Source organism: Entelurus aequoreus, linkage group LG04, assembly GCF_033978785.1.
Source record: "Entelurus aequoreus isolate RoL-2023_Sb linkage group LG04, RoL_Eaeq_v1.1, whole genome shotgun sequence".
NCBI lineage: Eukaryota > Metazoa > Chordata > Actinopteri > Syngnathiformes > Syngnathidae > Entelurus > Entelurus aequoreus.
This window is the reverse complement of record NC_084734.1, coordinates 17344426-17372386: the sequence shown is the minus strand read 5'-3', so window position 1 is coordinate 17372386 and position 27961 is coordinate 17344426. Positions and strand designations below refer to the sequence as shown.

The 27961-nt window shown below is 36.7% G+C and overlaps 1 protein-coding gene and 1 long non-coding RNA gene across 2 annotated transcripts in view; both read right to left on the bottom strand.

Moving 5' to 3' along the window:
• Positions 1–6222, bottom strand: part of LOC133648342 (neuroblast differentiation-associated protein AHNAK-like) — a 43668-nt gene extending 37446 nt beyond the window's left edge. The window contains exon 1 of the mRNA XM_062044337.1: positions 6137–6222. The gene's annotated coding sequence lies outside the window, so the exon portion shown is untranslated. The remainder of the gene's footprint in view (positions 1–6136) is intronic.
• Positions 1–27961, bottom strand: part of LOC133648343 (uncharacterized) — a 228116-nt gene that overhangs the window by 72165 nt on the left and 127990 nt on the right. The gene's annotated exons all lie outside the window — the stretch shown is intronic.

Here is a 27961-nt window from a genome sequence, read left to right as displayed (position 1 = left end):
ATATATATATATATATATATATATATATATATATATATATATATATATATATATATATATATAAATATGTATATCTATGTATATGTATGTATATATGTATATCTGTATGTATATAAATGTATGTATATACATGTATGTATATATGTATGTACTGTATATACTGTATGTATGTATATATGCATGTATGTATGTATATATGTATTTATATGGATATATGTATGTATTTATATATGTATGTATATACATGTGTGTATATATTTGTCAATATATGTATATATATATATATATATATATATATATATATATATATATATATATATATATATATATATATATATACAGTATATATATGTATATATGTACTGTATGTATGTGTGTATGTATGTATATATGTATGTATATCTATGTATTTATGTATGTATGTATATCTATATATGTATGTATTTATATATGTATATATATATATATATATATATATATATATATATATATATATATATATATATATATAATATGTATATATACATAGATTTAAAAATAATAATAATCTAACAGACTGTATCAATTCAAATCTGTCAAATACGAATTACGTTTCATTCAGCTATCTTTATAATAATGACTTATAATAAATTATAAATATCTTGAGTTAAGAGCTTTTTTTCAGCGTAGATTAACTATAATAGATTCATTAATTACAGATATTACTTCTTTCTTTTCAGTCTCTTGACAGCACAAATTGTAATCTTCCTTGTTTTGTTTGCACTTGTCATATTTCACATTCTCCCCCCCCCTTCCCCCTCGCTGATGAAGCGAGAAATATTTGGGCGTGACACCTCCGCCATATTTCAGAGAGAGCGCTGGAAGGGTAGGGGGCGGGGAGGAAGGGCCGCGCCAGCAGCGACAGAGGTGGGAGGCAACGACCTTTAGCGAGGAAAAGGTCAGGGGAGGAAACGGTAAAAAAAAAAAAAAAAGAAGAAGATAGTCGAGGAATTGCTGGAGGAATGTCAGCCTATGAGTTCACAGCCCAGGGAGTGGAAGACAACAACAACGAGCTCGGGCGGTAAAGTATCAGAATCTCCCTCCCTTTGGGAACTTTTCATTACATTCTCTCCCGACATATTTCATTATCATTATTTTCATTGTTTTCATTGTTTTTTGTCTTGCATTCTGAGCATCATCCGTCACAGGGGTGTCCAAACTGTTTGCGGCCCATAGCTCTTTTCCTTATTTACGGGCAAATTAAACACACATTGGAACGATACGAAAATCGGTCCACGCGCTCCCAAAAACGAGAGCTAAAAACCGATACGGCCGACGACCTGTGCGTCTCACTGTATGTGCTCTTTGTTGATTTCTGTGCGTTCCGTCACGATAAACACGGGTACTAGTTTCAACGTTTTTGAGTTTGCTCAAGCCCCCAAAAATGTTTTAGTTGTTGCAGTAACAATAATTTATGAAGATTTTACGGCAAAACGCTATAAAATTTACACTGGTTTTTACTCTGAATTACTGTAAATCGGTACTAGTTATTTTTGCGTAAAAAATTTTGGTCACTCAGATCCCAGTTTTTTACCGTAAAATATGCAGTTTTTGTTGCTTTTACAGTGCGTTACTGTAAATTAAAAAACAGTATCACTGCTATTTTCATTGTAAATACAGAGCTCCCAGTTTATCATAAAATGTACAATTGTTTTACAGTACATTACTGTAAATTGAAAAAAAATTTACGAGTTAATTATTTAGTCTGAATTGACAGGTTTTTTTTACCGTAAATTCTACGGTTGTTGTTTTTACAGTGCATTGCTGTAAATAAAAAAAAAACAGTGCAACTGTTATTGTTATGGTAAAATTCTGGTCACTGAGCTCTGTTTTTTACCGTAAAATCCACAGGTTTTTTTACAGTACGTTACTGTAAATTGAAAATCGGTACCACTGTAATTTTTACGATAAAACTCTGGAGATTGAGTTGCCAGTTTTTTACTGTAAGTCCTGTGGTTGTTGTTTTTACAGTGCATTACTGTAAATTGAAACTCAGTACCACTGTCATTTTTACGATTAAAATGTGGTTACTGAGTTGTCATTTTTTGGTTTGTTTTTTTTCCCACCGGAAGTTCTATGATCGTTGTTTTTACAGTCCATTGCTGTAAATTAAAAAAAACACTATAACTGTTATTTTATGGTAAAATTCTGGTCAATGAGCTCTCAGTTTTGTACTGTAAAATACACAATTGTTGTTTTTACAGTACGTTACTGTAAATTGAAACTGTGTACCATTATTATGTTTACGATCAAATTCTGGAGATTGACTTGCCAGTTTTTTTACTACAAGTTCTTGTTTTTACAGTGCATTATTGTACATTTTAAAAACAGTACAACTGGTATTTTTACGGCAAAATTACGGTCACTGAGCTCTCGGTTTTTTACCGTAAAATCCACATTTGTTCTTTTTACAGTACATTACTGTAAATTGAAACTCGGTACCACTATCATTTTTACGATAAAAAAGTTTTACCGTAAAATCTACGGTTGTCGTTTTTACAGTGTATTACTGAAAATAAAAACAAAAACAATACAACTGTTATTTCTATGGTAAAATTCTGGTCTCAGCTCCCATTTTATCATAAAATCTACAGTTGTTTTACAGTACATTACTGTAAATAAAAACATTGTTATTTTTACGATAAAAGTCTGTCGGCTGAATTGCCAGGTTTTTTTTACCATAAATTCTATGGTTGTTTTTTCTACAGTCCATTGCTGTAAATTAAAAAAACTTTGCAGTTGTTATTTCTATGGTCAAATTCTGGTCACTAATCTCTCAGTTTTTTTACCGTAAAATCCGCAGTTGTTGTTTTTACAGTGCATTGCTGTAAATTGAAACTCGGTACCACTGTAATTTTTACGATAAAATTCTGGAGATTGAGTTGCCAGTTTTTTTACTGTAAGTTCTACGGTTGTTGTTTTTACAGTACATCACTGTAAGTTGAAACTCGGTACCACTGTCATTTTTACGATTAAAATGTGGTAACTGAGTTGCCATTTTTTTGTTTGTTTTGTTTCACCGTAAGTTCTATGATCGTTGTTTTTACGGTGCATTGCTGTTTTTTAAAAAACAATGCAACTGTTATTTTTATGGTAAAATATCTGGTCTCAGCTCCCAGTTTATCATAAAATCTACAGTTGTTTTACACTACAATTCTGTAAATTGAAACTGTGCACCGTTGTTATTTTTACCCAAACAATTATGTCGGCTGAATTGCCAGTTTTTTCCCCCCTAAGTTCTACGGTTGTTGTTTCTACAGTGCGCTGCTGTAAATAAAAAAAATGAAAATACGACTGTTATTTTTATGGTAAAGTGATGGCTCTGCTTTTTACCGTAAAATCCCCAGTTGTTGTTTTTACAGTACATTACTGTAAATTGAAACTCGGTACCACTGTCATTTTTACGATAAAATTCAGGTTGTTTGTTTTTTCAAATCTACAATCGTCGTTTTTACAGTGCAATACTAAAAATGGGAAAATGGTACCCACTTTTATTTTGACAGTGACAATCTGGTGACTGAGCTGAATGTTTTACCGTAAAGTCTACGGTTGTTGTTTCTACAGTGTGTTACTGTAAACGGTCGATCGGTACCACTGTTTTTTTACAGTAAAATTATGTCGACTGAGCTGACAGTTTCTTATCGTGAAATCTAAGTGAAGAAAATAAATATATCTCAAGGGGGTTGGATTAGATGTGACACTGCTTGATTAGCTACGACACTAGGGTTGTCCTGATACCAATATTTTGGTACCGGTACCAAAATGTATTTCGATACTTCTTTTAATAGAGGGGACCACAAAAAATGGCATTATTGGCTTTGTTTTAACAAAAAATCTTAGGGTACAATAAACATATGTTTATTATTGCAATTTAGTCCTTAAATAAAATAGTGAACATACTAGACAACTTGTCTTTTAGTAGTAAGTAAACAAACAAAGACTCCTAATTAGTAACATATTGTGTCAATTATTATTATATTATTTTGTCAAAATTATGAAGGACAAGTGGTAGAAAATTAATTATTAATCTACTTATTCATTTACTATTCATATCTGCTTACTTTCTCTTTTAACATGTTCTACCTACACTTCTGTTAAAATGTAATAATCACTTATTCTTCTCTTGTTTGATACTTTACATTAGTTTTGGATGATACCACAAATTTAGGTATCGATCCCGATACCAAGTAGTTACAGGATCATACATTGGTCATATTCAAAGTCCTCATGTGTCCAGGGACATATTTCCTGAGTTTATGAAGATGATATGAATTTTAAAAAAAGGGAAAAAAAAATGTTTGACGATATCGTAGTAGTATCAACTAGATACGCTCTTGTACTTGGTATTATTACAGTGGATGTAAGCCACTCATGGCATTTGTCTACATTCAGGAGTGCTAGCTTTTGTTAGCGGTGAGCTATTGTATCCTCCTACGGTGTGTAGTGAAGCATGTTTTGCTATTCCTCGTCCTCCAGTGATAATGTACTTGTAAGAAACTTACTTTATTTGTCACCACGGAGGCCAGGATTAGTGATTTAGAAGTAGCTAAAACACTGCCGACTGCGGATGGACGATAGTCTTAAAGCACCTCTTCTTGAGGGTGTTTCAGTGTTATAAGTTTAGTATATACATGTTTGTATGTATGTATGTATGCATATACATGTATGTATATATGTATGTATGTATGTATGTATGTATATACATGTTTGTATGTATGTATGTATATACATGTATGTATGTATGTATGTATGCATATACATGTATATATTTATGTATGTATGTATGTATGTATATACATGTATGTATGTATATACATGTATGTATATATGTATGTATGTATATCTGTATGTACAGTATATACATGTTTATCTGTATGTATATACATGTATGTACGTATGTATGTATGTATGTATGTATATCTGTATGAATGTACTGTATGTATGTACATACATGTATGTATGCAAGTATGTATATACATGTATGTATGTATGTATGTATGTATGTATATCTATATATATGTATGTATGTATGTATATGTACATATATATACATATATATTTATCTTAAATTTTTAAGTGTAAATGCGTCCGTTCTCCCTTTTCTGTCTACACCCTGTGTCTGCTTGTAAGTACTCTGTGTGTGCGCGCTGCCGAACATGCACCTCTGCTCGTAAAACCAGCAATGTCACGACGGTACTTTTTAGAGGCGGTATAGTACCGAATATGATTCATTAGTATCGCGCCGTCATTCCTGTTAAAAAAAGGGAAGGGCCGATACTTTTTAGAGGCAGTATAGGAGGAAATATTGGTGTGTTGCAAACTTTTGTGTGGCGTTGCTTCCTTATTTGTCATTACTCAAAGCTGATTTGAACTTTTTAGAGGCGGTATAGTACTGAATATGATTCATTAGTATTCATTAGTACTATACTAATACTGGTTTACCGTTTAACCCTATTATAAATATTACCCGTTACAAGCGGCCCTCCCAACTAGAATGGGGCCCCCACTAGAAACAAGTTTGACACTCCTGTTTTAGTGTCATTCGTGTAAAAAAATTTTTTTATCGACTTCATTTTTTCTGCACTTGGCCCTCGCTGGCCAAAAGTTAGGACACCCATGATCTATCACATGTGCCGGGAGAGGACAAAGGCCTCCATTAGCGGTCTATTATAAACTGTAACCACAGCACATATGGAGGCATATAGGGGCCTGCCAGGGGCCGTTTCTTCCGCGGGAAAGGAATAAATCATCCGACGATGCTGACTAAAAACAGGCTGTTTCATAAGAAGGGGGTAGAGGGGTTCGCAACAGGTGGCGGCTGGTAGGGGAGGGGGGGGGATCGTAAAGGGATCGTGTTTCCGCTCCGGTCGCGCAGGCACGATCTTCTCAATTCAAAGAAAGCTTTGCGACAAACATTCCGAGCCAGCGTTTCTGTATAATGGAGGGCTGTTCTGAGGTCACGCTGTCTGCACGGCCTTGGAGCGCAGTGCCGTGTTAGAGGGGGCGGGCGGGGGGTCTGAAGCTGACTTTTCTTCCCCTGACCAGCAACAGATGTATGCCGAGCATTTCTTCTTGACATCATGTCAAGGGCAATTACCTTGGATAGCTGGAGCGAGGCCAAGGGCTTCGGTCCAACGCGTTGGATCTTGTTTTCTTGACTTCTGTTGACAGAAATGCGAGGAGAGTTAGGATTGGTCGTAGTGATTCGTAAACAACTGCCTGATATCTTCCTGGGATTGGTTTATTTCTTCTGTCACAGTTACACATTTTGTCGCCAAAAAATTGCCACCTTGTGCAAAACGCTAATGTATGTATGTACATGTATGTATGTATGTATGAATATACATGTATGTATGAATGTATATCTGTATGTATATGCATGTATGGATGTATGTATGTATATACATGTATGTATATATGTATGTATATGCATGTATGGATGTATGTATGAATATACATGTATGTATATATGTATGTATGTATATCTGTATGTATATACATGTATGGATGTATGTATGTATATACATGTATGTATATATGTATGTATGTATATCTGTATGTATATACATGTATGTATGTATATACATGTATGTATGTATGTATGTATGTATGTATGTATGTATGTATGTATGTATGTATATACATGTATATGTATATGTACGTATATCTGTATGTATATACATGTTTGTATGTATGTATATACATGTATGTATATATGTATGTATGTATATATGTATGTATGTATATCTGTATGTATATACATGTTTGTATGTATGTATATCTGTATGCATATACATGTAAATACGTATGTATGTACGTTTGTATATCTGTATGAATGTACTGTATGTATGTATGTATGTATGTATGTATGTATGTATGTATGTATGTATGTATGTATGTATGTATGTACATGTATGTGTATATGTACGTATATCTGTATGTATATACATGTTTGTATGTATGTATATACATGTATGTATATATGTATGTATGTATATATGTATGTATGTATATCTGTATGTATATACATGTTTGTATGTATGTATATCTGTATGCATATACATGTAAATACGTATGTATGTACGTTTGTATATCTGTATGAATGTACTGTATGTATGTATGTATGTATGTATGTATGTATGTATGTATGTATGTATGTATGTATATGTATGTATGTATATGTATGTATATATGTATGTATGTATATCTGTATGTATGTATATATGTATATCTGTATGTATATACATGTATGTATGTATATCTGTATGAATGTACTGTATGTATGAATGTACTGTATGTATGTATACACATGTATGTATGTATGTATGTATATCTACAGTATATATATGTATGTATATCTATATATATACATATATAAAAATATATACATGTATGTATATATTTGTCAATCTATGTATTTATATGTCTGTATATATGTATATGTATTTATGGATATATGTAAATATATATATATATATATATATATATATATATATATATATATATATATATATATATATATATATATATATACATATACAGTATATATATATGTATATGTCTATGTATATAGACATAGATTTTTTAAAATTCTAATCTGTTAAAAACGAATTACTTTGCGAGGAGAGATTGGTCGTAGTGTTTCATAAACAACTGCCTGATATCTTCCTGGGATTGGTTTATTTCTTCTGTCACAGTTACACATTTTGCCGCCAAAAAATTGCCACCTTGTGCAAAACGCTAATGTATGTCCACATATACACATATATATATATACACTTTTACACACATATATACACTTGTACACATATCTACGTACATATATAATGTATATATACATATACATATATAAACACATATATACACATGTATATATACATACATATATACACATATACACATTTATATACACAAATATACACATTTTTACACATATATACATATATACACATGTATACATATATACACATACACACATATATATACATATATACACATATATACATATATACACATGTATACATATATACACATACACACATATATATACATATATACACATATATACATATATACACATATATATACACAGATATGTACACACATACATACATACACGTTTGTATACATTATACACACACACATAAATATATATATATATATATATATATATATATATATATATATATATATATATATATATATATATATATATATATATATATATACATATATATATATATATATATATATATATATATATATATATATATATATATACATATATATATATATATATATATATATATATATATATATATATATATATGTGCATATATATATATATATATATATGTGCATATATATATATATATATATATATATATATATATATATATATATATATATATATATACAAATGCTAATGTTTAGCAAGTCTAGGGCAAATTTTATGTAAATTAGCATCGAGCTAGCGCATTTTAAAAAGTTACCATGTAACTTGGAAATGGAAAATTGCAACCTCTCCCCCGCCAGCAATCCGACTGAGACTGCTCTGAGTGCTTGACTGCTTGTTTACCGGCCAAGTGCCTGAGACGGTGCTGACTCCACGTGCCACAAAGGCATCAAAATATTTGAATTTACGTGAACTGGTACTATGAAAAGTACTTTATTGTGTAGCCATCCCTAGTGATGAGGAGGCTGGACATCAGTTGATGATGGAGTTTTCCTCACCAGTGTTATCACACCACAGGTTTTAATCACTCGCTGGTCAAAGGTAACGTGTTGCAAACTTAACAATGCATTTCAGTCAACTGTTTGTTTTGAGATAAACAGTAGATGCACACAGTGAGAATCACTCAGGAATTGAGCATTAAAAAAAGAGATAACGCTGTAAAAAAAGATACAAGTATTCCCTTGGTATCTCTATATTAAAGTAAAAGATCAGTTGGATCTGAATATTATGTTAACTTCATATAATTATAATAAATGATAAATGGGTTATACTTGTATAGCGCTTTTCTACCTTCAAGGTACTCAAAGCGCTTTGACAGTATTTCCACATTCACCCATTCACACACACATTCACACACTGATGGCGGGAGCTGCCATGCAAGGCGCTAACCAGCAGCCATCAGAGGCAAAGGGTGAAGTGTCTTGCCCAAGGACACAACGGACGTGACTAGGAAGGTAGAAGGTGGGAATTGAACCCCAGTAACGAGCAACACTCCGATTGCTGGCACAGCCACTCTACCTACAATAATAGTAAATTCTGGACAATAAGCCCTGACTTTTTTTCCTACACTTTGAACCCTGCGGCTTATAAAACAGTGCAGCTAATTCATGGATTTTTTTTTTTGCGGCTAAATGCCATGTTTTGTTTCCAATAGTTTTCATTGCAAAAAAAAAAAAATTCCAGTACGATAAGTCGCTACTTTTTTCCTACACTTTGAAACCTGCGGTTAATTAACGGAGTTTAAAAAAAACACTGAAAAGGTGTTTTATTGTTTGTGCTATGGCTCCATCTTTTGGATGAGTTTGCTCACTGCCGGTGCTTGGGAGTTAAAAATGTACTTCCTGTTTTGCCTTAAACCGAAAGTAAAGCCGTCCATAGCGCCTGCTCGAATGGATCCGTCAGTGGTAACTCCGAGGAAAGTTTGCAATTTCACATTTGGACTAAAACAACTCATACTTGATAGACTGTCCCGTGCGTGACGTCTGTAGGAGTGTTTTCATGCACATTTATACGTGTTGTCGTAATGTAATCAAGCTAGCGCCGTTAGCATTAGCTACATCTTACACATGAGTGTCTGTGTTAGTATTATTAACTTGCAATGGCATTCTGTTTGTATTGTTTCAGTTTCACAAATTCCTCAGTAAATTCACCGAGACGTCACCCTTGTACGTGCTATCGTATTGTGATGACGCTACCGTCATTAGCATTTGCTAATATGCTAACATGTCTATGAGTGTCTGTGTTAGTATTATTAACTTTCAATGGCATTCTGTTTGTATTGTTTCAGTTTCACAAATTCCTCAGTAAATTCACCAAGACGTCACCCTTGTACGTGCTATGGTATTGTAATGACGCTACCGTCATTAGCATTTGCTAATATGCTAATATGTCTACAAGTGTCTGTGTTAGTATTATTAACTTACAATGGCATTCTGTTTGTATGGTTTCCTCAGTAAATTCCCCAAGACGTTAATGTGGAGTTATTGAGTCTTTTTAGGTGATTGGAGAGCTAGCTTCTTATGACTTCTGTTTTGTTTGATCGGCCGTTTTACTGCCGTGTTGCAGACACAGTTTGGAAACAATTAAGGTGTGTAACAAAATATTTATGTGTAAATAACTAATTTCACAACATATATATATATGCGGCTTATAGTCCGGTGCGGCTAATATATGGAAAAAAATGTCCCTTAAATTCATATAGTCCGGGAAATAATATGTGCTGGTTTAACGTGTTGAATAAACGATCATCTTTACCTATTACCTATTCTGTGTTATATGTGTTTTATGTCGCACGATTGCACCAAGAAAAATTCCTAGTTTGTGAACCCGTTCTCAAACAATGGCAATAAAAACTATTCTGATTCTGATTCTGATTCTTATCGTTGTGATGACTTCTGTTTTGTTTGATCGGCCGTTTTACTGCCGCGTTACAAACACAGTTCGGAAACAGTGGAATTATGTAAATGAACATTTACAAAATATTTCTGTGTAAATAACTCGTTTTGCAACGTATATATCTGCGGCTTATAGTCCGGTGCGGCTAATATACAGGAAAAATGTCCCTAAATATATGTAGTCCGGGAAATAATATGTGCTGGTTTAACGTGTTGAATAAACGATCATCTTTACCTATTACCTATTCTGTGTTATATGTGTTTTATGTCGCACGATTGCACCAAGAAAAATTCCTAGTTTGTGAACCCGTTCTCAAACAATGGCAATTAAAAACTATTCTGATTCTGATTCTGATTCTTATCTTTGTGATGACTTCTGTTTTGTTTGATCGGCCGTTTTACTGCCGCGTTACAAACACAGTTCGGAAACAGTGGAATTATGTAAATAAACATTTACAAATAAGTCGGCTTATATGGAAGAAAAAAAAGTTTTCTTCTAAAATGTTGTGGGTGCGGCTCATATCCTGGAGCGCTCTAAATACGGGAGCTTAATCCAAAACAAAAAAAAACGCTTTGCAATGCATTTTTTTGTTTGTTTCAGAGTATCACTTTTGGCATCAATACGTCTTGCAGCAACTTGCCCCAAACGCTTACATAACTGGTTGTTGCTTCATCCCACTGGCACAATTGGAAACAAAGCCGTTCCTTTGTTTAGCGCAAAGTACAGACAGAACCGGACTCAGAGTGCATCTACTAGTGGGAACATGCCCCTCGGAAACCAGTCTTCAGTCCCGCCATTAACCTCTCGCTTTCCTGGTCCACCGTGCCACCTGGTCTCTGCAGAAACAGGAGATAAATGGCGCCCAGTAGCAGTTGCTTGTTTGTTTGCGTAAGGAGGCCTGTGCCACGGCAGCTGTGCACACTTTGCATCCCCCGTGCTGAGTTTTAGCAAACTCAGCTAAAAGGCCCAAAACACAACACAAAGCCTTTTAACATACACAAAACAAAATGAACACACAGTGCAGGCCAAAAGTTTGTACACGCCTTCTCCTCATTCAATGCGTTTTCTTTATTTTCATGACTATTTACTATTGTAGATTGTCACATCAAAACTACGAATGAACACACGTGGAGTTATGTACTTAACAAAAAAAGGTGAAATAACTGAAAACATGTTTTCGCTCTTTGTTTATAATGTATATTTTCTGCTGGATCTACTCTCTGTTTTATGCTGCCCTTTATTTTGCTGCAGCTGTTACATATGCTGTAATATAGTACATGGTAATTGGGATTTGTTATATATTGTATATATTATGTAGAAATATAATTTAATGAATCAGTATATATATTATATACTGTATATATAATATGTAAATATTACATATATGTCATGTTTTATATTGCTACTATGGTACATTTTTAGTCTACTTTATACCTTTTGTTTTCGCCCTCTTGTTGTGCCCTTTTGTGCATTATCCTTTCCATCCTTACCCTTTTCATCCTTTGTAACAGAGCTACCGCGTCAAACAATTTCCCTTGTGGATCAATAAAGTTTGTCTAAGTCTAAGTCTATATTCGAGTTTCTTCAAAACGGCCACCCTTTGCCCAGATTACTGCTTTGCACACTCTCGGCATTCTCTCGATGAGCTTCAAGAGGTAGACACCTGAAATGGTTTTCACTTCACAGGTGTGCCCGAAGCTCATGGAGAGAATGCCAAGAGTGTGCGAAGCAGTAATCAGAGCAAAGGGTGGCTATTTTGAAGGAACTAGAATACAAAACATGTTTTCAGTGATTTTCCCCTTTTTTTGTACATAACTAAGTACATAACTCCACATGTGTTCATTCATAGTTTTGATGGCCCAGCAGGCGGCTGCATTCAATCGCCAATCAGTCAGCACTCAACACACCTGCCGCTGATGAGCTCCTTGGGCTTCTTAAGCCAGTTCAAACCTGCGTTCCGGGCCAGAACGTAGCGACCTGTTCCAGTACAGTAAGCCGAGTATCTCTAGCTCTATGCTCACTCTCTCTTTCTGTGTTTTTCCCCCTCCGTGTTCATTTGTCTTGTGTCCCTTGTCGTCTTCCAGCAGCATTCCTCCGTTCCCGCGTCACAAGCTGTGTGTCTCGTCTCCCTCTATTCCCTCTGGTTCCCTGGCTGCCTCTTGGATCTCAATCTCCCGCCTGGACACGGACTGTTGACGCTTCGCCCCTGCCCTTGACCTCACGCCTGCCCACGGACCTCCGAGCTTGCCTTTCCCCCTTGGACTTCCGGTAACACTCATCAGATAATCGCTACACATAGTCGCACACCATACACATTTTGGATTAGTTTCACACTCCATACTTTTGTTAATATAATAAATAGAGCTAAAACTACGTCCGTGCATTCTGTGCCGTCTTCTTCTCCCTGTACCGTAGCACCTTCAGTGACAATCTACAATGTAAATAGTCATGAAAATAAAGAAAACACACTGAATGAGGAGGAGGTGTGTCCAAGCTTTTAGCCTGCACTGTAGGTGTGTGTCGTTACTCCCTATATTTTGTTTCGCTTGTTTTGGAGTCAAGGTGTGCCGCACCCTAAGAGACATCCCACGCCCACGAGTGGACATCGAGAGTGGGGTAAACAAATAAAAACACATGTCGAGAAGAGAACACTATCCGGGAGTCGGTGTGCTTGCAGAGGGAGCAGCGGCCCCACCCAGGCCTCCAGTCACACACACATTCCTTGATAGAGCCGCCGGGCCAGCTGGAAGGGAGCCCAGCCTCTCCCTGCACTGACGAACACCAACAAAATTCTGTGGACACCCTGCATGAAGCCACTTTCTATGTGGTGCACACATTCAGACAAAATCTTCTAGCCGGACGCCAAAAAAGAGCCCCTCGACCGGGCAAAGTCGCATAAATCGATCATTTCGGCGAACAAAACACAGTGGCCGGGGTTACGGCTCCGGTGTGAGTGAGGAAGCCGCTTTATAGGGTTTGGCAAAAGGCGCGAAGAAAAAGTCCACAAAGAAGGGAAGGAAGAAAGGAGGCAGCAAATTATTGTCAAAACAGAATGGACTCCCTGTTCTTCTCACACCGCGCAGCAGAGGGGGGAGGACGTTGAAAGACCGCAAACATCCAGATAGGGTATGCATGTGTGTGTGTGTGTGTGTGTGTGTGTGTGTGTGTGTGTGTGCGTGTGTGTGTGTGTGTGTGTGTGACGCATGTAATAAGGAATGCAGGGCCAGGATAAGTGGTGTGCCTTCCAGTACTGCACATACAGTACTGCAGCCCTAAACCAAAACCTTAAGTCCTGCATGAGAACAAAGCCAATGTCTTCAAGCTGGTGTGACTTTGAGAACAGTTCTAAACAAAATTGAAAGGAAAAAAGACGTTGGATGGGTTTAAGACTGGGATAATCGACTAAATTGTGTGGGGGACACGTTTCCAGAAAGCTAAAAACCTGGGGTGCCAGACTTCCCCCCTCAGTATTAGTCTAATTGTCCATCCTTTTCCGAAGTCGGGTCTTGTGGGCAGAAGCCTAAACAGAGAAGCCCAGACTTCCCTCTCCCCAACTACTTCGTCCAGCTCTTCCCAAGGGATCCTGAGGCGTTCCCAGGCCAGCTGGGAGACGTAGTCTCCCCACCATGTCCTGGGTCTTCCCTGTCCTCTCCTACCAGTCGGACGCGCCCTAAACACCTCCCTATGGAGGCGTTCGGGGGGCATTCTGACCAGATGCAATGTGGAGGAGCAGCAGATTTACTTTGAGCTCCTGCCGGATGACAGAGCTGGTGGGGATGGAAATGACACTGTACCGGCCCCTGGAATTCAGTTCAAGACTTGGGAGACAAACATTTTTGGAAAATATTCCTAAAACCAAGTAGAGGAACTTGGACCACTTGGTCCTTACACATTTGAACCTTGCCAGCAGACAGAACACGAAGGTCAAAACTTGTGATTCTCCTTTTTGAGAGTCACCAATTTTTTTCCTCCGTAATATGATTTATGTAACCAAGGTGTCAGCAGTCAGCAGTATTTGTTCAGCTTCTTTAGTTTTACCAGTGTTCCTCAAGGTTCCGTTTTCGGGTCCTCTCTTTTTCATCATTGGAGCAATTCAACTGGTAGGGATGGGAACGACACCATACCGGCCCCCCGAGTTCAGTTCAAGACTTGGGAGACAAACATTTTTGCTAAATATTCCTTCAACCAAATAGAGAAACTTGGACCACTCTGTCCTTACACATTTGAACCTTGCCAGCAAACACGAAGGTCCAAACTTGTGCTTTACATAACTGAGGCGTTCCTCAATTCCTCAGTAATTTCAGCCCCTTTTACCCGTGATCTTTTCCTTTTGGTCATAACCCAAAGCTCATGACCATAGGTGAGTATGGGAACGTAGATCGACTGGTAAACTGAGCGCTTTGCCTTCTGGCTCAGCTCCTTCTTCACCACGACCGACCGATACAATGTCCGCATCACTGAAGACGCCGCATCGAACCACCTGTCGATCTCACGATCCACTCTTCCCTCACTCTTGAACTCCTCCACTTGGGTTTTATTTTGTATATTCCGCAAAACTAACCAGGAGACATTTGATTTTGGTCTATTTATTTTTGTCAAAGCTGTTTGTAAGGACTTATTTTTGAGAATTGCTGCCACCAGTTGAATTGCCCAAAAGAGGACCTAAAACGGAAACTTGAGGAACACTGGTAAAACTCAAGAAGTCGAACAATTACTGCTGACTGCGTCTGAGGTAAACGAACTACGGCAACACCTTGGTTACGTAAATCATATTATGGTGGAAAAAAATTGGTGACTCTCAAAAAGGAGAGGACCTAACAGGGTGCCTTGAGGAACGCCTCAGTTATGTAAGTCATAAGTTTGGACCTTTGTGTTCTATGTTTCATGGTAAGGTTTAAATGTGTAAGGACCTATGTTTACAGTGGTCCAAGTACCTCTATGTGGTTTTAGGAATATTTTACAAAAATGTTTGTCTCCCAAGTCTTGAACTGAACTCGGGGGCCGGCATGGTGTCATTCCCATCCCCACCAGTTGAATTGCCCAAAAGAGGACCTAAAACGGAATCTTGAGGAACACTGGTAAAACTAAAGAAGTTGAACAAATACTGCTGACTGAACTCGGGGGCCGGTATGGTGTCATTCCCATCCCCGCCAGTTGAATAGCACAAATGACGAAAAAGAGAGGACCTAAAACGGAACCTTGAAGAACACTGGTAAAACTAAAGAAGTTCAACAAATACTGAGGTAAACGAGCCACAGCAACACCTTAGTTACATAAATCATATTACGAACCAAAAAAATTGGTGACTCCCAAAAAGGAGAGGACCTAACAGGGTGCTTTGAGGAACGCCTCATATTATGTACATCACAAGATTGGACCTTTGTGTTCTATGTTTCCTGGCTAAGTTCAAATGTGTAAGGACCTGTGTTTACAGTGGTCCAAGTTCCTCTATGTGGTTTTAGGAATATTTTGCAAAAATGTTTGTCTCCAAAGTCTTGAACTGAACTCTGTGTCATCCCCACCAGTTGAATTGCCCAAAAGAGGACCTAAAACGGAATCTTAAAGAACACTGGTAAAACTAAAGAAGTTGAACAAATACTGCTGACTGCGTCTGAGGTAAACGAGCTACAGCAACACCTTGGTTACGTAAATCATATTACAGAGGGAACAAATTGGTGACTCCCAAAAAGGAGAGGACCTAACCTTAGTGGAGAGGACCTTAGTGTTATTTGTTTGCTGGCAAGGTTCAAATGTGTAAGGACCTGTGTTTACAGTGGTCCATGTACCTCTATGTGGTTTTAGGAATATTTTGCAAAAATGTTTGTCCCCCAAGTCTTGAACTGAACTCGGGGGCCGGCATGGTGTCATCCCCACCAGTTGAATTGCCCAAAAGAGGACCTAAAACGGTATGTTGAGGAACACTAGTAAAACTAAAGAAGTTGAACAAATACTGCTGACTGCGTCTGAGGTAAACGAGCTACAGCAACACCTTGGTTACGTAAATCATATTACAGAGGGAAAAAATTGGTGAGTCCCAAAAAGGAGAGGACCTAACCTTAGTGGAGAGGACCTTAGTGTTCTTTGTTTGCTGGCAAGGTTCAAATGTGTAAGGACCTGTGTTTACAGTGGTCCAAGTACCTCTATGTGGTTTTAGGAATATTTTGCAAAAATGTTTGTCTCCCAAGTCTTGAACTGAACTCGGGGGCCGGCATGGTGTCATCCCCACCAGTTGAATTGCCCAAAAGAGGACCTAAAACGGAATCTTGAGGAACACTGGTAAAACTAAAGAAGTTGAACAAATACTGCTGACTGCGTCTGAGGTAAACGAGCTACAGCAACACCTTGGTTACATAAATCATATTACAGAGGGAAAAAATTGGTGACTCCCAAAAAGGAGAGGACCTAACCTTAGTGGAGAGGACCTTAGTGTTCTTTGTTTGCTGGCAAGGTTCAAATGTGTAAGGACCTGTGTTTACAGTGGTCCAGGTTCCTCTATGTGGTTTTAGGAATATTTTGCAAAAATGTTTGTCCCCCAAGTCTTGAACTGAACTCGGGGGCCGGCATGGTGTCATCCCCACCAGTTGAATTGCCCAAAAGAGGACCTAAAACGGTATCTTGAGGAACACTAGTAAAACTAAAGAAGTTGAACAAATACTGCTGACTGCGTCTGAGGTAAACGAGCTACAGCAACACCTTGGTTACGTAAATCATATTACAGAGGGAACAAATTGGTGACTCCCAAAAAGGAGAGGACCTAACCTTAGTGGAGAGGACCTTAGTGTTCTTTGTTTGCTGGCAAGGTTCAAATGTGTAAGGACCTGTGTTTACAGTGGTCCAAGTTCCTCTATGTGGTTTTAGGAATATTTTGCAAAAATGTTTGTCTCCCAAGTCTTGAACTGAACTCGGGGGCCGGCATGGTGTCATCCCCACCAGTTGAATTGCCCAAAAGAGGACCTAAAACGGAATCTTGAGGAACACTGGTAAAACTAAAGAAGTTGAACAAATACTGCTGACTGCGTCTGAGGTAAACGAGCTACAGCAACACCTTGGTTACATAAATCATATTACAGAGGGAAAAAATTGGTGACTCCCAAAAAGGAGAGGACCTAACCTTAGTGGAGAGGACCTTAGTGTTCTTTGTTTGCTGGCAAGGTTCAAATGTGTAAGGACCTGTGTTTACAGTGGTCCAGGTTCCTCTGTGTGGTTTTAGGAATATTTTGCAAAAATGTTTGTCTCCCTAGTCTTGAACTGAACTCGGGGGCCGGCATGGTGTCATCCCCACCAGTTGAATTGCCCAAAAGAGGACCTAAAACGGAATCTTGAGGAACACTGGTAAAACTAAAGAAGTTGAACAAATACTGCTGACTGCGTCTGAGGTAAACGAGCTACAGCAACACCTTGGTTACGTAAATCATATTACAGAGGGAAAAAATTGGTGACTCCCAAAAAGGAGAGGACCTAACCTTAGTGGAGAGGACCTTAGTGTTCTTTGTTTGCTGGCAAGGTTCAAATGTGTAAGGACCTGTGTTTACAGTGGTCCAAGTACCTCTATGTGGTTTTAGGAATATTTTGCAAAAATGTTTGTCCCCCAAGTCTTGAACTGAACTCGGGGGCCGGCATGGTGTCATCCCCACCAGTTGAATTGCCCAAAAGAGGACCTAAAACGGAATCTTGAGGAACACTGGTAAAACTAATAATATTACAGAGGGAACAAATTGGTGACTCCCAAAAAGGAGAGGACCTAACCTTAGTGGAGAGGACCTTAGTGTTCTTTGTTTGCTGGCAAGGTTCAAATGTGTAAGGACCTGTGTTTACAGTGGTCCAAGTTCCTCTATGTGGTTTTAGGAATATTTTGCAAAAATGTTTGTCTCCCTAGTTTTGAACTGAACTCGAGGGGCCGGTATGGTGTCATTCCTAACCCCACCAGTTGAATTGCCCAAATGATGAAAAAGAGAGGACCTAAAACAGAACCTTGAGGAACACTCGTAAAACTAAAGAAGTTGAACAAATACTGCTGACTGTGTCTGGGGTAACCGAGCTACAGCAACAAATTAGTTGCTCCCAAAAAGGAGAGGACCTAACAGGGCCTCAGTTATGGAAGTCACAAGTTTGGACCTTTGTGTTCTTTGGTTGCTGGCAAGGTTCAAATGTGTAAGGACCTGTGTTTACAGTGATCCAAGTTCCTCTATGTGGTTTTAGGAATATTTTTGCAAAAATGTTTGTCTTCCAAGTCTTGAACTGAACTTGGGGATTTGGCCCCGGGGCCACCAATTGAACATCCCTGGCTTTAAGCTCTCCCAAAAGACAAAAACGAAGCTGTTCATTGTTTTCTCCCGCGTCCCTGGAAGTGCGAGGTGGAAAGGACCTCTGATTGAATTTCCTCTGCCGAGGTTCAAGTGGGGAAGGGAGTGTTTCCTTCAAAACACCAAGCTTTGTTTTTATTGGACGGCTTCCACGCCGCCGACATATTCGATACCAAACGCCAAACACGCCGTTGTTGCAAAACAACCACCGGAGTGAACTAATGGGCTCGCATAACAAAGACACTCTCGCACATGATCCCCGGGCGGCGCTTCGGTAATTAAACCGGGATTTGTTTTCATGTCCGTCCCCAGCTGCCATTGGACGAGGAGCAAGTGCCACTCCATTCATAGAGCTGAGAAGTGTAGAAAGGTTAAGAGCAGTGCAGGATGGTGAGCATAGTTGCAGATCAAATGTATAATAATAGACATTCCTCAGCCAGGACTGGTAGAAGGAGTACAACTAGCTTGTATTTCAAGGTACAAGGGCAGAGCACAGGCTGACGCGGATCAGCTGGGATCCGAAATGTTATGGTTTGTTTCTTTGGCCCGAGGTTTGGTGAAAATCTTGGGCAAAATATGTGTACGTGCTATTGTATGTGCTAATTGTTTCAGTTTGCAAATTCCTCAGTAAATTCTGCAAAATGTCACCGTGGAGTTATTGAGTCTGTTTAGCTGATTGGAGAGCTAGCTTGCGCAGCTAGTGGGTCCATGACGATAACTTCTGTTTTGTTTGATCGGCCGTTTTACTGCCGCGTTACAGGCACCGTTTGGAAACAATTAAGATATGTAAATAAACATTTACAGAATATTTCTGTGTTAATACTGTAACTCATTTCACAATGTGCTATTGTAATGTAATCAAGTTAGCGTTGTTAGCTTTAGCTAATATGCTAACACAGTAATACATTTAAGAGTGTCTGTGTTAGTATTATTAACTTACAACTGTATTATTTTTATATTGTTTCAGTTTCACAAATTCCTCAGTACATGCACCAAAATATCACAGTGGAGTTTTTGAGTCTGTTTAGCTGATTGGAGAGCTAGCTTGCGCAGCTAGTGGGTCCATGACGATGACTTCTGTTTTGTTTGATTTGCCGTTTTACAGCCGCATTACAGACACCGTTTGGAAACAATTAAGGTATATAAACAAATATTTGTATGTGCAATCGTAATGTATGGAAGTGACCGTCGTTAGCATTTCCTTTTATGTTAACAGGGTTACGAGTGTCTGTGTTAGTATTATTAACTTACAATGGCATTCTTTTTGTATTGTTTCAGTTTGCAAATTCCTCAGGGAATTCACCAAAACGTCACTGCAGAGTTATCGAGTCTGTTTCGCTAATTGGAGAGCTAGCTTCCGCAGCTAGTGGGTCCATTATGATGCCTTCTGTTTTGTTTGATCGGCCGTTTTACTGCCCCGTTGCAGACACCGTTTGGAAACAATTAAAGTACATGAACAAATATTTGTATGTGCAATCGTAATGTATTGACGCAACCGTCGTTAGCATTTGCTAATAGTCAGCGTGGAGTTATTGGGTCCATGACGATGACTTCTGTTTTGTTTGATTGGCCGTTTTACTGCCGCGTTACAGACACCGTTTGGAAACAATTAAAGTACAAAACAAAATATTTGTACTTGCAATCGTAATGTAATGACGCTAACAGGTTTACAAGTGTCTGCGTTAGTATTATTAACTTACAATGGCATTCTTTATATATTGTTTCACTTTCACAAATTCCTCAGTGGAGTAATCTGTTTAGCTGATTGGAGAGCTAGCTTGCGCATCTAGTGGGTCCATGACGATAACTTCTGTATTGTTTGATCGGCCGTTTTACTGCCGCGTTACAGACACCGTTTGGAAACAATTAAAGTATATAACAAAATATTTGTATGTGACGCTACCGTCATTAGCATTTGCTAAGACGCTAACATGTCTACGAGTGTTTGTGTTAGTATTATTAACTTACAAGGGCACTCTTTTTTGTATTGTTTCAGTTTCGCAAATTCCGCAGTAAATTCAACAAGACGTCACCGTGGAGTTATTGAGTCGGTTTTGCGGATTGGAGAGCTAGCTTGCGCAGCCAGTGGGTCCATGACAATGACTTCTGTTTTGTTTGATCTGCCGTTTTACTGCCGTGTTGCAGACACCGTATGGAAACAATTAAGGTGTGTAACAAAATATTTATGTGTAAATAACTCATTTCATTTCGGCGTGGCGAAGTTGGTAGAGTGGCCGTGCCAGCAATCGGAGGGTTGCTGGTTACTGGGGTTCGATCCCCACCTTCTACCATCCTAGTCACGTCCGTTGTGTCCTTGGGCAAGACACTTCACCCTTGCTCCTGATGGGTGCTGGTAGCGCCTTGCATGGCAGCTCCCTCCATCAGTGTGTGAATGTGTGTGTGAATGGGTGAATGTGGAAATACTGTCAAAGCGCTTTGAGTACCTTGAAGGTAGAAAAGCGCTATACAAGTATAACCCATTTATCATTTAATTTATTTATTTCGCAACTTATATATCTGCGGATTATAGTCCGGTGCGGCTAATATATGGGAAAAAATGTCCCTAAATAGACATAGTCCGGGAAATAATAGTAAAAATTGTTTAAATTGTAATCGATATTTGAAAATGATGAATCGATTTAGATTCGGAATGAGCTGGAAACGCCATTCGATTGTGAATTGATTTTTGTTCAGCACCATTTCAAACAATTAAAACAAGTCTAAAGCTAAACAAGTCACGAAGAAGTTTCTCAAGTGCAAAAATGATGCTTCATAATTATATGTAAATGTCTTTTTTCATCAGTTTGCAGTAAATTTGCTGAGCATGTAATTTTTGTTCTCCATCCGACCGTTCGGCATGTTGTCACACGTGCTGGTTCAAAGTGTTGAATAAACGATCATCTTTGTGATGACTTCTGTTTTGTTTGGTCGGCCGTTTTACTGCCACGTTACAAACACAGTTTGGAAACAGTTGAATTATGTAAATAAGCATTTACAAAAATATTTCTGTGTAAATAACAAATTTCGCAACGTATATATATGCGGCTCAGTCCGGTGTGGCTACTATATGGGAAAAAATGTCCCTAAATATATATAGTCCGGGAAACAATAATAGTAAAAAAAAAAATTGTAATTGTAAGTTATGACTCGATTTAGATTCGGAATGAGTTGGAATCGCGATTTAAAGGTGAATTTCAGCATCATTTCAAACTATAAAACAATTCTAAAGCTAAAAAAGTCATGAAGTTTCTCAAGTGCAAAAATGTTATCATACGTAAATTTATTTTTCATCAGTTTGCAGCAAATTTGCTGAGCGTGTCATTTTTGTTCGCAGCCCGACCTAAGCCTCGTTCGGCATGTCGTCGCACGTGCTGGTTTAAAGTGTTGAATAAACGATCATCTTTGTGATTAACGCGTGTTTTCTTACCATTTGGCAAAGACCTGCTCGACTGTAAACAGGTCAGATACGAATATCGAGTGTGATTACAATCAAGAGTGAGATTACAGATTGGAGAGGGCCAAAAAGGTGAAGAACTACTGACTCCATGTAACTTTTTAAGCCTGTCGGGAACAAGTAGAGCATGCCAGTGTCAATAATTGTTTATTTTTAAAAGCTGACTGCAAACACTTTGTCTCAACACATTCCAAACTTGAGCGGTGGATGGACGAGAAGGGTGTGGCCCCTGAAGGGATCGTCTTGTTAGAGACTTCACGCTCAATGGCCACTTGTTTCAATGCGAGCCGGAGAAACTTTAGTGCACCGGTGTCAAACTCAAGGCCCGGGGGCCAGATCTGGACCGCCACATCATTTTTATCTGGCCCGCAAACACCTGGAAATATGTGTCAATAAAGTACTTCATATTTTCTCACTAAATATAATTACATAAAAAATATATGCACTGCTTGAAATTGCATGCCTTTTAAACTTTAATAGTATCCAATATTGCAACAAATATTACAGTATATTATCATACTTTCCAAACATTTTTTGTCTAAATAAAAATAAATACTTAAATATCTGTTTGACTTATGATTTCACAGCAAACTACCCATCAAATTAATAAAAATGACACCAAATTGTACGCCGTTCTTGACAGCATATGACTGTAAATTGGAAAAAAAAACTTTAAAATTCTGTTGACTGAGCTGCGATATTTTTACTGTAAAATCTCATTTTTAACGGTGTATTACTGTAACATTTGTTTTTACGGTAGAAAAACTGGCAGCTAGGTTGCCAGAATAAAAAAGGAACTTGTACTGTTTTTCCATGAACAATATAATATTGTAAAAACAATGTCAATTTAATTTAAACTACCCATCAAATTAATAAAAATGATAATACATTTTACGATGTTCTCTACAGCATACATTTTTAAAATTTTTAAAAAACAAAAAATTTTTAGCATAAAATTCTGTTGACTGAGCTGCCATATTTTTACTGTAAAGTCTTGTTTTTAACGGAGTATTAGCTTTTTCCCGTTAAAAACACAAAATAAAACGGTCGTGTGTTTTTTTATATTTACCGTAAAATGTCGTAAGAAATAAAAAATAAAAAAAGTTTTACAGTAACATTTTGTAAATGTAAAGTTTTTACTGTAAAATTGACAGTCTACTTAAAAATATATATATATAATTATATAATCAAATATTACAGTATATTATCATACTTTCCAAAAAAAATTTTGTCTGAACAAAAATAAATACTTAAATATCTGCTTGACTTATGATTTTACAGCAAACTACCCATGATATTAATAAAAATGACAATATATTTTATGGTGTTCTTTACAGCATATTACTGTAAATTGAAAAAAAATGTTTTACTGTAAAATCTTGTTTTTTATTCTGGCAATTTAGCTGGCAGTTTTTCTACCGTAAAAACAAATGTATCGTTTTTTTCCATTTACAGTAATACACCGTTAAAAACAACATTTTACAGTAAAAATATGGCAGCTCAGTCAACAGAATTTTAACACTAGTATATATATTTTTTTCAATTTACAGTAATATGCTGTATAGAACACCGTAAAATGTATTGTCATTTTTATTAATTTGATGGGTAGTTTGCTGTAAAAGACAAGCAGATATTTAAAGATTTTTTTTTTAATTTAGAAAAAAAATGTTTGGAAAGTATGATAATAAACTGTAATATTTGTTGCAATAATGGATACTATTAACAGAATGTTAACACAAAACAATGGTCGTTTTTTTTTCAATTTACAGTAATATGCTGTAAAGAACACCGTAAAATGTATTGTCATTTTTATTAATTTGATGGGCAGTTTGCTGTAAAAGACAAGCAGATATTTAAGGATTTTTTTTTATTTAGAATTTTTTTTTTTAGAAATTATGATAATATACTGTAATATTTGTTGCAATAATGGATACTATTCAAGTTTAAAAGGTATGCAATTTCAAGCGGTACATATATTTTTTTCTGTCAAAATAAAATAAATCTATTACATTTAGTGAGAAAATATTAAGTACTTTATTGACACATATCATTTCCAGGTGTTTTAAAATGATGTCGCGGGCCAAATCTGGCCCCTGGGCCTTGAGTTTGACACCTGTGGTCTACTTAAATATATATGTAATTAATAATGAAATCCGCTGATGGCAGCCATAACTGCGATGTGGCCCTCAATGAGAACAAGTTTGACATCCTTGCTTTAGTGTGTCATTGTTTCATTGTGGGTGTGTCTACCTTGTCTGAACGTGTCCAAAAGAAATAACAATAATTTATGTAGCGATTGCTTTCTTGAATTTTCTCCACCACATCCAACTAAGCAGGCCGCTCTCTTATCGCCGGCCCAGCAGACTCGCCCCAGGAAAAGGAAGAGGAAGCGCGCACGAGTGCACCTTCTTCTCGTTTCACACAACGACGCTCCTCTCTAACACGACTGCCAGAACACACGACAACATTCCATTATTTATATATATATATATATATATATATATATATATATATATATATATATATATATATATATATATATATATATATATATATATATATATATATATATATATATATATATATATATATATATATATATATATATATATATGTACAGTATATATATACATTTATTTTTATTTATTTTTTATTTTTTAAATAATCATAAATCATAATATATATATATATTTTTTAAATTTATTTATTTATTTATTTTAAATAATCAGTCCAACAAAATAATACACACTAATACCATAATAATACAATTCCAATTCCAAAACCAAACCCGACCCATAATGTTGTCATTATGGTGGTACTTGATGAATACTTGGGTCTACTATGCTACTGTATTATATTGTTGTCATTATGGTGGTACTTAATGAATACGTAGGTCTACTATGCTACTGTATTTTAATGTTGGTCATAAAGATGGTACTTAATGAATACTTAGGTCTACTACACTACTGTATTTTAATGTTGTCATTATGGTGGTACTTAATGAATACTTATGTCTGCTACGCTACTGTATTGTAATGATGTCATTATGGTGGTGCTTGATGAATACTTAAGTGTACTACACTATTGTAATTTAATATTGTCATTATGGTGGTACTTAATGAATACTTAGGTCTACTACACTACTGTTTTTTAATAATGTCATTATGGTGGTACTTGATGAATACTTAGGTCTACTACACTACTGTTTTTTAATAATGTCATTATGGTGATACTTAGGTCTACTACACTACTGTATTTAATGTTTTGATTATGGTGGTATTTAATGAATACTTAGATCTACTACGCTACTGTATTTTAATGTTGTCAGTATGGTGGTACTTAATGAATACTTAGGTCTGCTACACTACTGTGTTTTAATGTTGTCATTATGGTGGTACTTAATGAATACTTAGGTCTGCTACACTACTGTGTTTTAATGTTGTCATTATGGTGGCCCCCCGCGACCCCAAAAGGGACAAGCGGTAGAAAATGGATGGATGGATGGATTATGGTGGTACTTAATGAATACTTAGGTCTACTAAGTAGACTGTTTAGTTGTTGTTTTTTCAAGATTAATCGAGAAAAAAGCAGCGATTTATATTAGGAGTTTCCAAAGTGGGGCCCGCAGCACATTTTAGAAATTAAGACAAAAAAATGAGAGGAAAAAGCCCTAATATGATAAAAAAAAAATTGACATTTTGATACTAATAACCCAAAAAGATAATACACTTTGTCACCTACAGAATAAAACTACCACAACGTTCTGTCTTGTAGTCAGTTTTTAGGAATTTTTTTTTTTTTTTTACTACATAAAAACAGGGTGTCGAGTAGTGGAAAATTTTTAGACGATTGAACAACTTGAAATCTGTGGAGAGTATTTAATTTTGTTATTTTTATTCATACATGCATGTGCAATTTGAACAAAAAATAGAATGAAGGCAAAAAACTATTTGTTTATTTTTACTATTTTCCCTCAACTTTGCCTGTGTGATCCGATTAATCCAACAAACTAAGCGACTACTACAATAATGGCTAGTTGGCCCAAAGAAATTGGATTCGATACTGAAAGCGCTCTTCACATGACACCAGAATGTGGCCCCAGACAACAGCAGTGTTTAAACAAATGGCATTCGCCTGGGGCCAAAGCGAGGCCCCGCTCACCGGGGAGTCTTTCACAACCAGTTCTGAGAGTTGCACCCCCTCCCGTCTACGTCGTGCGTGATCATCATCGTGCCTACGCAGGTACAGTACCCGTACATTCTTTGCCAAACTACCACCCCCGGAACCTGGTACCTCTACCCCCCACCCCCCAGTCTGGGACCATTTGGCCCCCCAATGAGATAATAAATCACCTTGACAGGAGCAATTTGAGCAGACATTCACAGCCGCGGAGCGCGACAACACGGAGAGCCAAGACAAGAGCAACCGTGTACGGAAAAATACTTTTTGGGTGTGGCGGGCCGACGACTGCACACGTTGACGTTTTACTCTTTGCTACAATCCGACAAAAAAGGGCCCCCGCCTCTTTCCGTTCCTTGTTTTTACTCGCTTTGACTACTTGTTTTGCGAGTACCGGAGCCGGAAAGCTGTTTTTCACACTTTAAAGCAGGGTCCCCAAACTACGGCCCGCGGGCCAGATACGGCCCGCCGGCATCCAAAATACGGCCCGTGGGTAATCCTTAGTAAAAAAAAAAAAGGTTTTATTTTTAATTATTATTTTTTTAATCTGTCCTTTCTAGCACATCCATCAATCCATTTTCTACCGCTTGTTACTCTCGGGGTCTCCCAGCCGCTCAGGCAAATCATATTGTCTAAAAATGCATTTTCCCATCAACAGCGAGCTCTTTCAGTCAATCAGTGCACGAGGCAAAAATATATATATATATATATATATATATATATATATATACGTTAGGTCAGGAAAAAACACAGAGGGTATTTCATCCCTACAAACCTGTTTCCCTGCTCTTCAGGGGATTTTATTGAAGTGTTTGTATATATATATATATATATATATATATATATATATATATATATATATATATATATATATATATATATATATATATATATATATATATATATATATATATATATATATATATATATATATATATATACACACAGTATATAGGGTACTTTACATGGGGTTTTGGCCATTGTTACACAGTAGTGAACCCCCATGTAATGTACCCTATATACACTGTATATATATATACAGTATATATGTAACAACCACAGACACTTCAAGAAAATCCCCTGGAAAGCAGGGAAACCCCCGAAACAGGCTTGTACGGATGAAATAGCCTCTAAGTTTTTTTCTGACCTAACGTACATTCTGCTCTACCCCGGTATTGAGCACTTTATAAAGGATAAACCACAGTAACCTCGACTATATATATACATATATATATATATATATATATATATATATATATATATATATATATATATATATATATATATATATATATATATATATATATATATATATATATATATATATATATATATATATATATATATATATATATA